The 9,362-nt window shown below is 51.3% G+C and overlaps 1 protein-coding gene across 6 annotated transcripts in view; it reads left to right on the top strand.

Annotated features, from left to right (window-relative positions):
• Window positions 1–5,151: 5,151 nt before the first annotated feature.
• The window catches only part of LOC116954695 (sodium channel protein type 2 subunit alpha), an 89,615-nt gene continuing 85,404 nt past the window's right edge, over window positions 5,152–9,362 (top strand). For 3 of the 6 annotated variants that reach the window (XM_032975394.2, XM_032975395.2, XM_032975392.2), the window contains exon 1: window positions 5,153–5,643. The gene's annotated coding sequence lies outside the window, so the exon portion shown is untranslated. Of the gene's footprint in view, window positions 5,644–9,362 lie in introns of all 6 variants that reach the window. The other 3 variants (XM_076052574.1, XM_076052573.1, XM_032975396.2) reach the window with 2 other exon arrangements.

The following is a 9,362-nucleotide window of genomic DNA, read 5'->3' as shown; positions in this document are numbered from 1 at the left end:
TTAATGTTAATAGCTCAGCTCATTGAAGAATATATTGAGTACATTTATTATATTGATGTAATTTAGAATTAGGTTTTTCACATCGGTTTACTGTATGACAGTTGAGTTGTTGCAGCCCCCTTTGGCGTCCATGTACGAGGTGCCTCTGTGGATGTGTAGGCTTTGACTTTAACATATATTTCTGTGACCAGTCACAAGCTAATCCCTTAGCTATTTCAATGCTAAATTACTAGTTGCCTCTGTGGATGTGTAGGTTTTGACTTTAACATAGCCATTTCCATGACCAGTCACAAGCTAATCCCTCAGCTATTTGATATGCAAACCCCCTCTGTCAAGGTGCCTCACTTCTCCCAACCAGCTTAAAGTCGCTACGAATCTTAACAGCGTTCATTGAAGCTCTGTGGATGTGTAGGCTTTGACTTTAACATCTATTTCTGTGACCAGTCACAAGCTAATCCCTTAGCTATTTCAATGCTAAATTACTAGTTGCCTCTGTGGATGTGTAGGTTTTGACTTTAACATATCCATTTCTGTGACCAGTCACAAGCTAATCCCTCAGCTATTTGCACAAGCTAATCCCTTAGCTATTTCAATGCTAAATTACTAGTTGCCTCTGTGGATGTGTAGGTTTTGACTTTAACATAGCCATTTCTGTGACCAGTCACAAGCTAATCCCCAGTTATTTGAAATGTAAACCCCTTTGTCAAGGTGCCTCACTTCTCCCAACCAGCTTAAAAGTCGCTACGAATCTTAACATCGTTCATTGAAGCTCTGCCGTACCGACAGGTCTGTTCCTTTCACCTGAAGACGGCCGCTTGCGTTGTGGCCGAAACGTCGTGAGAATTTTATTGTGTTATTTCATTATTTTATTCTTATTCTACGTGACTTTACCGAAAGAACCAAAGAAGCTCGGGCAGTGTATTGGGGCCAAGAGTGAAGAACCAGTGAAGAAGGAAGGCCGGCTAGATAGTCCCTGGGACTCCCCTGACCGCTGCCCTTTTGAGGACCGGCAGGGTAAGCCAGTGGTGTGGCCCCAGGGCCTCAGAGCCGGAGCCCTTTTAAGGATCGGTCTGGTTGGTGGGGTGCCGTGGTCTGTGCCATGACCAGGGCCAGGTCAGATAGCCTCCCCTAGCGCCTGTAGCGGAGGAACTGGGAGCACAGTGGTTAGGCTAGATAGCCTAGGGGGTGTCCCAGTGTGTATACGGGTGGAGGGGCCGTTACCCCTTCTCAGTGTAACCCTTGCCAAGCTTGAATAAACAGTGCTGCCTCTACTCCACCGTCTCCGTGTCCCGTGAACCCACTACACAGGCATAGACAGTCAGACCCTGATTCACGTCTCCCCATTTCACGTCGCTTCACAAATACGTCGTCACTGTATTAACACCGCTACCTGATTGACGTCGCCTCAACCCACACTTACGTCGCTGACAGCATCGTCCGTTCTTTCTCGTTATCCGTCACCTCTCAGCCTTCGCCTTCACCCACCCACTACGACCCTGCACGTGGCTATGAGTTGCGTCGTTTCCATCTTCGTTGTCGCGCCTTTCAGGAACGCATCCCCGACGTAAACCGGGGTAATTGCTGTAACCACCCCGAGGTGGCACAGCTTGAACCGCGCACTTCTCTACGTGGCAAATAAAAGTGGATGATGTTGCTGAGCATTTGAAATGAGTGGGGTTATCTAGAAATTCACTCGTATGAGCCGTATAAACTGATGGGTACTGATGTAGAGTTGGGTGGTTAGTGATTGCTGTGCCACCTCAGGGTGTAGTGATTCCTGTGCTACCTTAGACACTACCGAGGCACCCCCCTCCTCCTCCACCAGACACTACCCAACACACACACACACACCCCTCCTCCTCCACCAGACACTACCCAACACACACACACACCCCTCCTCCTCCACCAGACACTACCCAACAACAACAACCGCCATTCGCCACTAAGTGGCAGTGACGTCACCACGACGCTTGTGCCAGGCTATGTGCACCTTGAGGCCACGTGAAGTGTCGAACGCCCGCTGGCAGGAGGTCACGGGGCAGACCCAGGTGCCACGGGTCGACTGACTGAGATGACTGGCTGATGCACCACCTGTGCCCCCTACTGTGGCAACCTGCTGTGCTTTAGCCACCCGGCGCTCCGCTCGTTGTTGTGAGCGTCGCTCCTCCGTCCTACGTTGTTGTTGGAGGGCGACTGCCTCCAACTGCCCAGTAGCGTCCTTTACGAGCCTCCTCCACAGAGGCCGATCTTGACACCGCTGGTACCAGTCATCGGCAAGTCCACTCAGCTCCACGTCCTCCTGTACCACATCACTCCATCTCTTCTCTAGCCCGTGCCGCGCCCGCTTAGCCCCCTCAATCCGGCCAAACAAAAGCTGTTTCGGCATGCGGTGGCTGGGCATGCGGGCTACATGACCCAGCCGTCGCAGCCTTCCCCGCCAGAGGAGCTCACCGATGGGACCCTGCCCAGATCTTTCAAGGATTTGTGAGCTCCACACACAATCTAGTCTGGTTAAACCCAGGATGGATCGTAGTCAGGCCAGCCTAAATGTTTCCAACCGGTGAAGATGTTCCATTAGGGGGGGTCCACGTTTTGCAAGCGTAGAGAAGGGAGGGAATGACCGTGGCCGAGAAGACCTGAAGCTTAGTGCGGAGCGACAGACCAGGTAGCTTCCACACAGCGTTACGCAACCGATGAAAATATATTGCCGCTCGACTGATTCGGAGTGAGACCTCTGCTGTTAAACTGGAGCCAGTCATAAGCACACTGCCCAGGTATGGGAAACTCTCCACTCTCTCTACAACTGCCCCATCACCGATTGGGAGTTGTGGGGGTGGAGTGTCCGATGGTACAAAATACCCAGGTAGGTGCTTAGTTTTGGTGGGGCTGATGGTAAGGCCCCACCTCTTAGTGGCACGCTCCAGTCTCAGCAGCAGCGTCTCCAACTCCTCCTCTGAATGAACAGCTATTGCCAAATCATCAGCATACATAACGTGGTTGAGCAATAGGGAGCCATCCCTTGACCGCACCCGGGAATCGATCAGCCTCCCATTATATCTGTACCATATGGAGATTCCCCCGGTACAGCTATTGAAGGCTTCACGAACTACGTGGTTAAAATAGATGTTAAATAATGTGAGAGCCAGAGGACATCCCTGTCGCACCCCAAGGTGTACAGGGAATGGCTCTGACTCCCGGCCACGTAGTTTTACCCGGGCCCGCTCACCATCATGAAGGTTCTTAATGATCGTGAGCAGAGGGTCAGGTACTCCAAAAGCACGAAGAACAACCCAGAGCCCAGGCCTACTGATCGTATCATAGGCCTTGACCAGGTCAATAAAGCAGAGATGTAGGTCTTGTTGGAATTCCCTACACCTCTGCTGTAGCAGACGGACAGAAATTATGGCATCTGTGCAGGACCGCCCTTTCCTGAAACCGCATTGGGGCTCCGCAAGCCTCTCCTCAGCGTGCCTGGCAAGGCGATGTTGAATAATTTTTGCCAGGACCTTTCCCGGCACACTGAGGAGTGAGATGCCCCTGTAGTTGTTACAGTCTGTGCGGTCCCCCTTCTTAAAAAGGGGGACCACCAGGGCATCCTTCCAATCCTGCGGAACCCGTCCAGTGGTCCAGACTGTTGTTATGATGTCATATAAGGCAGTCTGTGCACAAACGCCGCCCTCCCTCAGCATTTCGCTTGGGAGATCATCTCTGCCCGCTGCCTTTCCTGGTCTCAGACTCCGCATCGCCTTCAGTACTTCCTCAACAGATGGCACCTCAGCCAGCCACTCACATGGGGTGACTTCTTCCAATATTTGAGGCACCGCAGCCTCAGCAGGGTTATCCTCACTTTGTGCCACGATGTTTTTCTGGCTGAGGGATTTTCCCTCCCCCAGGACCTCACAGAAATGCTCAGCAAATCTGCAAACCTGTTCCTGGGGGTCGGAGATTGGGTCACCCTTTTTTCCCCCTAATGATGGTAATAGGTATGCCGCTGCAGATTACTTTTTTGATGGAGTTAAATAGAGATTTGTGATCACGGGCCACTGAGGCAGACTCCATCTCCTCAGCAACCCGCGATCACCACCCATCCTCGCAGCGCCCCACGGCTCTCCGAACCTCCGAGCGAAGGCTGCGGTAAGCCTCCTCATTCTCTGACGTGGGATTCTGTAGCCGATGACAGTGGGCCTGTCGCTTTTTCTCAACCATCCTGAACACCTCCTCTGTCAGCCAGGGTCTCTGGGGAGGTCTGGACCGCGTACCCAAAGCAGACACTACCCAACACACACACACACCCCTCCTCCTCCACCACACTACCCAACACACACACACCCCTCCTCCACCAGACACTACCCAACACACACACACACCCCTCCTCCTCCACCAGACACTACCCAACACACACACCCCTCCTCCACCAGACACTACCCAACACACACACACCTCCTCCACCAGACACTACCCAACACACACACACCCCTCCTCCTCCACCAGACACTACCCAATACACACACCCCTCCTCCACCAGACACTACCCAACACACACACACCCCTCCTCCTCCACCACACTACCCAACACACACACCCCTCCTCCACCAGACACTACCCAACACACACACCCCTCCTCCACCACACTACCCAACACACACACACACACCTCCTCCTCCACCAGACACTACCCAACACACACACCTCCTCCTCCACCAGACTCTAGGCAACACACACACCTCCTCCTCCACCAGACTCGAGGCAACACACACACACCTCCTCCACCAGACTCTAGGCAACACACACACACCCCTCCTCCTCCACCAGACTCTAGGCAACACACACACACCTCCTCCACCAGACTCGAGGCAACACACACACACCTCCTCCACCAGACTCTAGGCAACACACACACCCCTCCTCCTGCACCAGACTCTAGGCAACACACACACACCTCCTCCTCCACCAGACTCTAGGCAACACACACACACACACCTCCTCCACCAGACTCTAGGCAACACACACACACCTCCTCCACTAGACTCTAGGCAACACAACACGCCTCCTCCGCCGACATCAGCGGCTCGCCCCCACCCATCTCCCCACTCCCCCAACCCCAGTCCGCACCGCCTGCCGCATTCTAAGCCAATGGAGCGGCTCTATTGGTTTGGAGCGAACACCAACGGAGAGACACGTGCGGCGAGGGCGCTGTCGTCTCCCTGCAAATGAGCATCCAGCCACTACCCTGCACCACCCACCCACCAGCCACCCACCAGCAGCAGCAAGCAGATCAACCCAAGAAGCACCTCCAAGCTTGGCTGGCTGGAGCGTGCGGGCGAGCGGGGAGCTCCGTTTGTATTCACAGCAAAGCCTGGGGTTGGCTGCTGGAAGCGGCAGTCCACGAACAATCACGCAGTGAGTGAGGTTTCCATAACCCACCCACCCCCCTTCTGCATAGGATTACAATATATGGGATAGCAGCAGTCGTAGTGGTATTGTTGTGAGTAACGCTGCACTATACAGGTATATAAGAGAGGGTTATTTTTGCACAGGAGCAGCATTCTTAGGAAGGTTTTTTGTAAGGGTGTGGTTTTTTTTTTACGCTAAAGCCATCATCATCAGCACTGCTGCCCTTCGCGCTGTGTCACGCAAATACCGGTAAGCGTTTACGGTCCGTGCGCACGTGTGTATGTACGTGTACATGTGTATATGTACGTGTGTGTACATGTACGTGTGTGTACATGTAGGTGTGTGTCTGTACACGTGTGTGTATGTACGTGTGTATATGCATACGTTCTGTTAGCGAGTACCTATCAAGGCCAGTACGGTGCACGTGTGTGCACATCTGTGTACATGTTTGCGTACACGTATGCGTACACGTATGTGTGGGTAAGGGAGGAATCTTGTATTAGTACGTGTGTGTGTGTGTACACACACATGTACAGACATGCACAAACACACGTGTATGTGTGTACGTGTCTGTACACACATGTACATGTGTATGTACAGACATGTACACACACATGTTCTGTACACACGTACATGAACGTGTGTACACAACAGTACATGTACGTGTGTGTGTGTGTGTACGTGTCTGTACACACACACACACACGTGTACGTGTGTACGTGATGTTCAATACACGAATGATGCAATGCATTATTTTCTCATTCGTATCCCGCACCGGTTTGGTACGACCGTACCGGCCTGCTCCAGGATTTTTCCATCGCGTGCTGATTATAATGAATACTGCTGCTGATTATTACAATACTGCTGCTGCTGATGATGCTGATTACAATACTGCTGCTGCTGATGATGATGATGCTACTGATGATGCTGCTGATGATATCTGATGTAATTATTCCTCGGGAAATGCAATTATGAATCTGAGAAAAGGGATACTCCTGATGATGATGCTCCTGCATACGATGAAGCTGACGATGATCATCATGCTGCTGATGATAGAAAGATTAGAACAATTTTTTTTTGCTGGGGGTGGGGCACAGAAAAATACGAACCGGAGAATGGGATAGCTAATCCCGCTCACACCGCTTCTCGTCATCACGATTCTAATTCTGCTGCTGCTGCTGATGACAATGCAATTTTTTGGGTTATCTCTCGACGTAATGGTTGCTTGCTCACGATGAATGCTGCTGGCAGGGCAATGGTAATATGATGAGTCCGTGGCGAGGGAGATCTCTGTGTGTGTGTGAACTCGCAATGCAGTAGCGGCGGCCCGCTTACAACTGCTTCTCTGTCCATGCGTCTTTTTACACCAATACTGTGTCGGGTAGTGACGAGCGCGGACTGTAATCTATTATTCATCGGGGTTCTGGACGCTCCATTGGTTGCCGCAGCTCCACTACCTTCTCCCACACTCCGCCTTCTTTTGGAGGGTATAGTGGAGGGGTTTTTTTTTCTCTCTCCCTTCCTATTAAAGGGGAAGGAAGTGGAGAGGGAGCGAGGAATATGCGGATGGGAGTTGATGGCAGCGCTTCGTAGAACGGGTTTCTCGTCGAGTCAGCAAACGGGGCTCTACGCCATGTCCCGTCGCTCTCGTTGCTGCTGTTTAAGGCTGAGGAGCTGAGTGGTGGCGTGAGACGGGCGTGGTGGTGATGGTTGTGATGGTGAAGGTTGTGAAGGTGTGTGGTGGGGGGAGCGGTGGCGCAGTGGTTAGCGCTACGCTGCGCTATGAACCCGGCGACCCGCATTCGATTCCCGCTCACGGCCAACATCGGTGACGATTATCTCAACCGGTCCTGGGCCTCCCCTAAGTCGACTCAGTCTTAAATGAGTGCCTGGTGCGATGTGTTAAGCATCGCCACATGGGGAGACAAAGGCGGCCGGGCGTGGGTGCTGGCCACCCACCCCCTCGTGTGCCGTGCCGGCCCTCATAGGTGCTTACTACTCGCTCACAACACTTGCCCCTACACGTCTGTTAAAGCTACACGGGGAATATTTGACGGTGAAGGTGATGGTAGGACTGATGTCCATAGTGATGAGGAATGCTGGTGGTGATTCTGGTGTTGGTCTCAATAGTGGTGGTAGTCGTGGGGATGGTGGTATCGGTGATGGTATTGATGGCGGGGATGATTATGGTGGTGGTGGGTGGCGGCGAGTATGAGGTGGTGGGGATGCTGGTGATGAAGGTGGTGGTTCTGGTGGTTGTTTTGATTACGCTGGTGAAGATGGTGATACGGATTGTGGCGATGAAGGTCGTCGTGGTGGTGATGATTGTGGTGGTACAAATTAAGATGGTGGTGATAGTGAAGGTGGTGGTGATAAGGGTGATGAAGGTGGTGTTGGATCTGATGGTGGCGGTGATGATGTTGGAGAGAGTGGTTTTGGTAGTTGTGATGAAGGTTGTGGTGGAATGATGATGATGGTGGTGGTGACGGTGGTGGTGATCACTGCCTTCCTCATCATCATCGTGAAGAAGGTGATTGGCCATGAATGGCGATTGAAGGTAGCGGCGTTGATGAAAAAGCTAAAGATGAAGGCGTTGGTCGTGGTAATGGCGCTTTAGTGATGGTAAATATAATATTCACCGAGGTGAAAGTGATGGTGATGATGAATATCATGGTGGTGAAGGTAGTGATGGTGATCTTTCTTATTTATGGTCATGAACATTGGGGCTGATCTTGAAGTTGATGATGACTATTACACTGATGATGAGGGTGAAAAGGTTCGTGGTGATCATCATCATAGTAAGGATGCTGATATGGTCATGGTGACAGTCACAATCATCATCATGAGCGATAGTTATAGAGTGGTGCTGACTAGGGTCATGGTGTGTAGGATAGTAGTGATGAAGGCGGTGATATTCATCACGACTATGATGATGTATAGACGGGGGGGGGGGATGCTTTACTCAACGATGAATTGCCTCATACATTAATAAAATACATAGTCAGTTTGCTTCAATCACAGGCAAAACCGCAGACCCTCTCCGCTGAGAAAATCAATACCGGATTACAAAGCGTCGCGCAGGGATGGCGAATTGTCGCCCCCCCCCCCTCCGTCTTTGTCTCTCTGCCTCGAAAACTCCCAGAAACAGCTCTGATGTTGTAACGCGTTACAAAGATAAAAGGCGCTCGTTACACTGCACGCAAAGCGTTGCTGCTGCTATCGGATTACCACAGCGTTACCAGTTTTTTTTATTTCGACATCATCAGCTAATTACTTAGCACACTTACCGCGTGATTACCTTCATGATTACCCCCCCACCCACATACACTACCTTCAATAAAAAGAGGGCGGGAAATATCCCAGTCAGCAGCAGCAGCTTCAGTTATAAGGCAAAGACATCAGCAGGCACCACGGTGGACGAGAAGTCCCTATACCCCTTGTCTTCACGGCTGCAATTGACTCGCAGAATAAAAGGGGTATAGAGACTTCTCGCCCACTATACACGCTACTTTTAAAATAATCCAGACTGTAATCAGATTAAGTACAACGTACTTTGAAAACGAAATATACTCTAAGAACTTAACCTTCTTGTGCTGCTGAAAGCGAGAACATGCCTCATCATCAGCTGTCCTCAATCTACTGCTGGATGAAAGCCTCTCCTCCCTTCAAGACCATGACCATCTGTCCCCACAGGAGCTGATTCCATCGCTCCATCTCCTCTGTGGATGCCCCTCGGACGCGTTGCATCCCCGGGCTGACACTCATTCACGATACAACAATCTGCGTTGTGATATTGACTATTAGGCGAGTGATAAGTGTTGGAATTGGGACACAATTACATTGAACTTGTGATTCGAGGGGGGCTAATATATATGGAGGGGAGGGGTGTGAAATCCACACCGTCGGTATATTTTATTTTCTGTGCTAAAGTCGCCTCCTTGTCACTCTTGTATCGCTACCACGACTGC

The sequence above is a fragment of the Petromyzon marinus genome, chromosome 56, assembly GCF_048934315.1.
Source record: "Petromyzon marinus isolate PM22_M1 ecotype Great Lakes invasive population chromosome 56, UKy_Petmar_22M1.pri1.0, whole genome shotgun sequence".
Taxonomy (NCBI): domain Eukaryota; kingdom Metazoa; phylum Chordata; class Hyperoartia; order Petromyzontiformes; family Petromyzontidae; genus Petromyzon; species Petromyzon marinus.
Note: the sequence above shows the minus strand (reverse complement) of the source record. Positions and strands in the feature narration are given on the sequence as shown.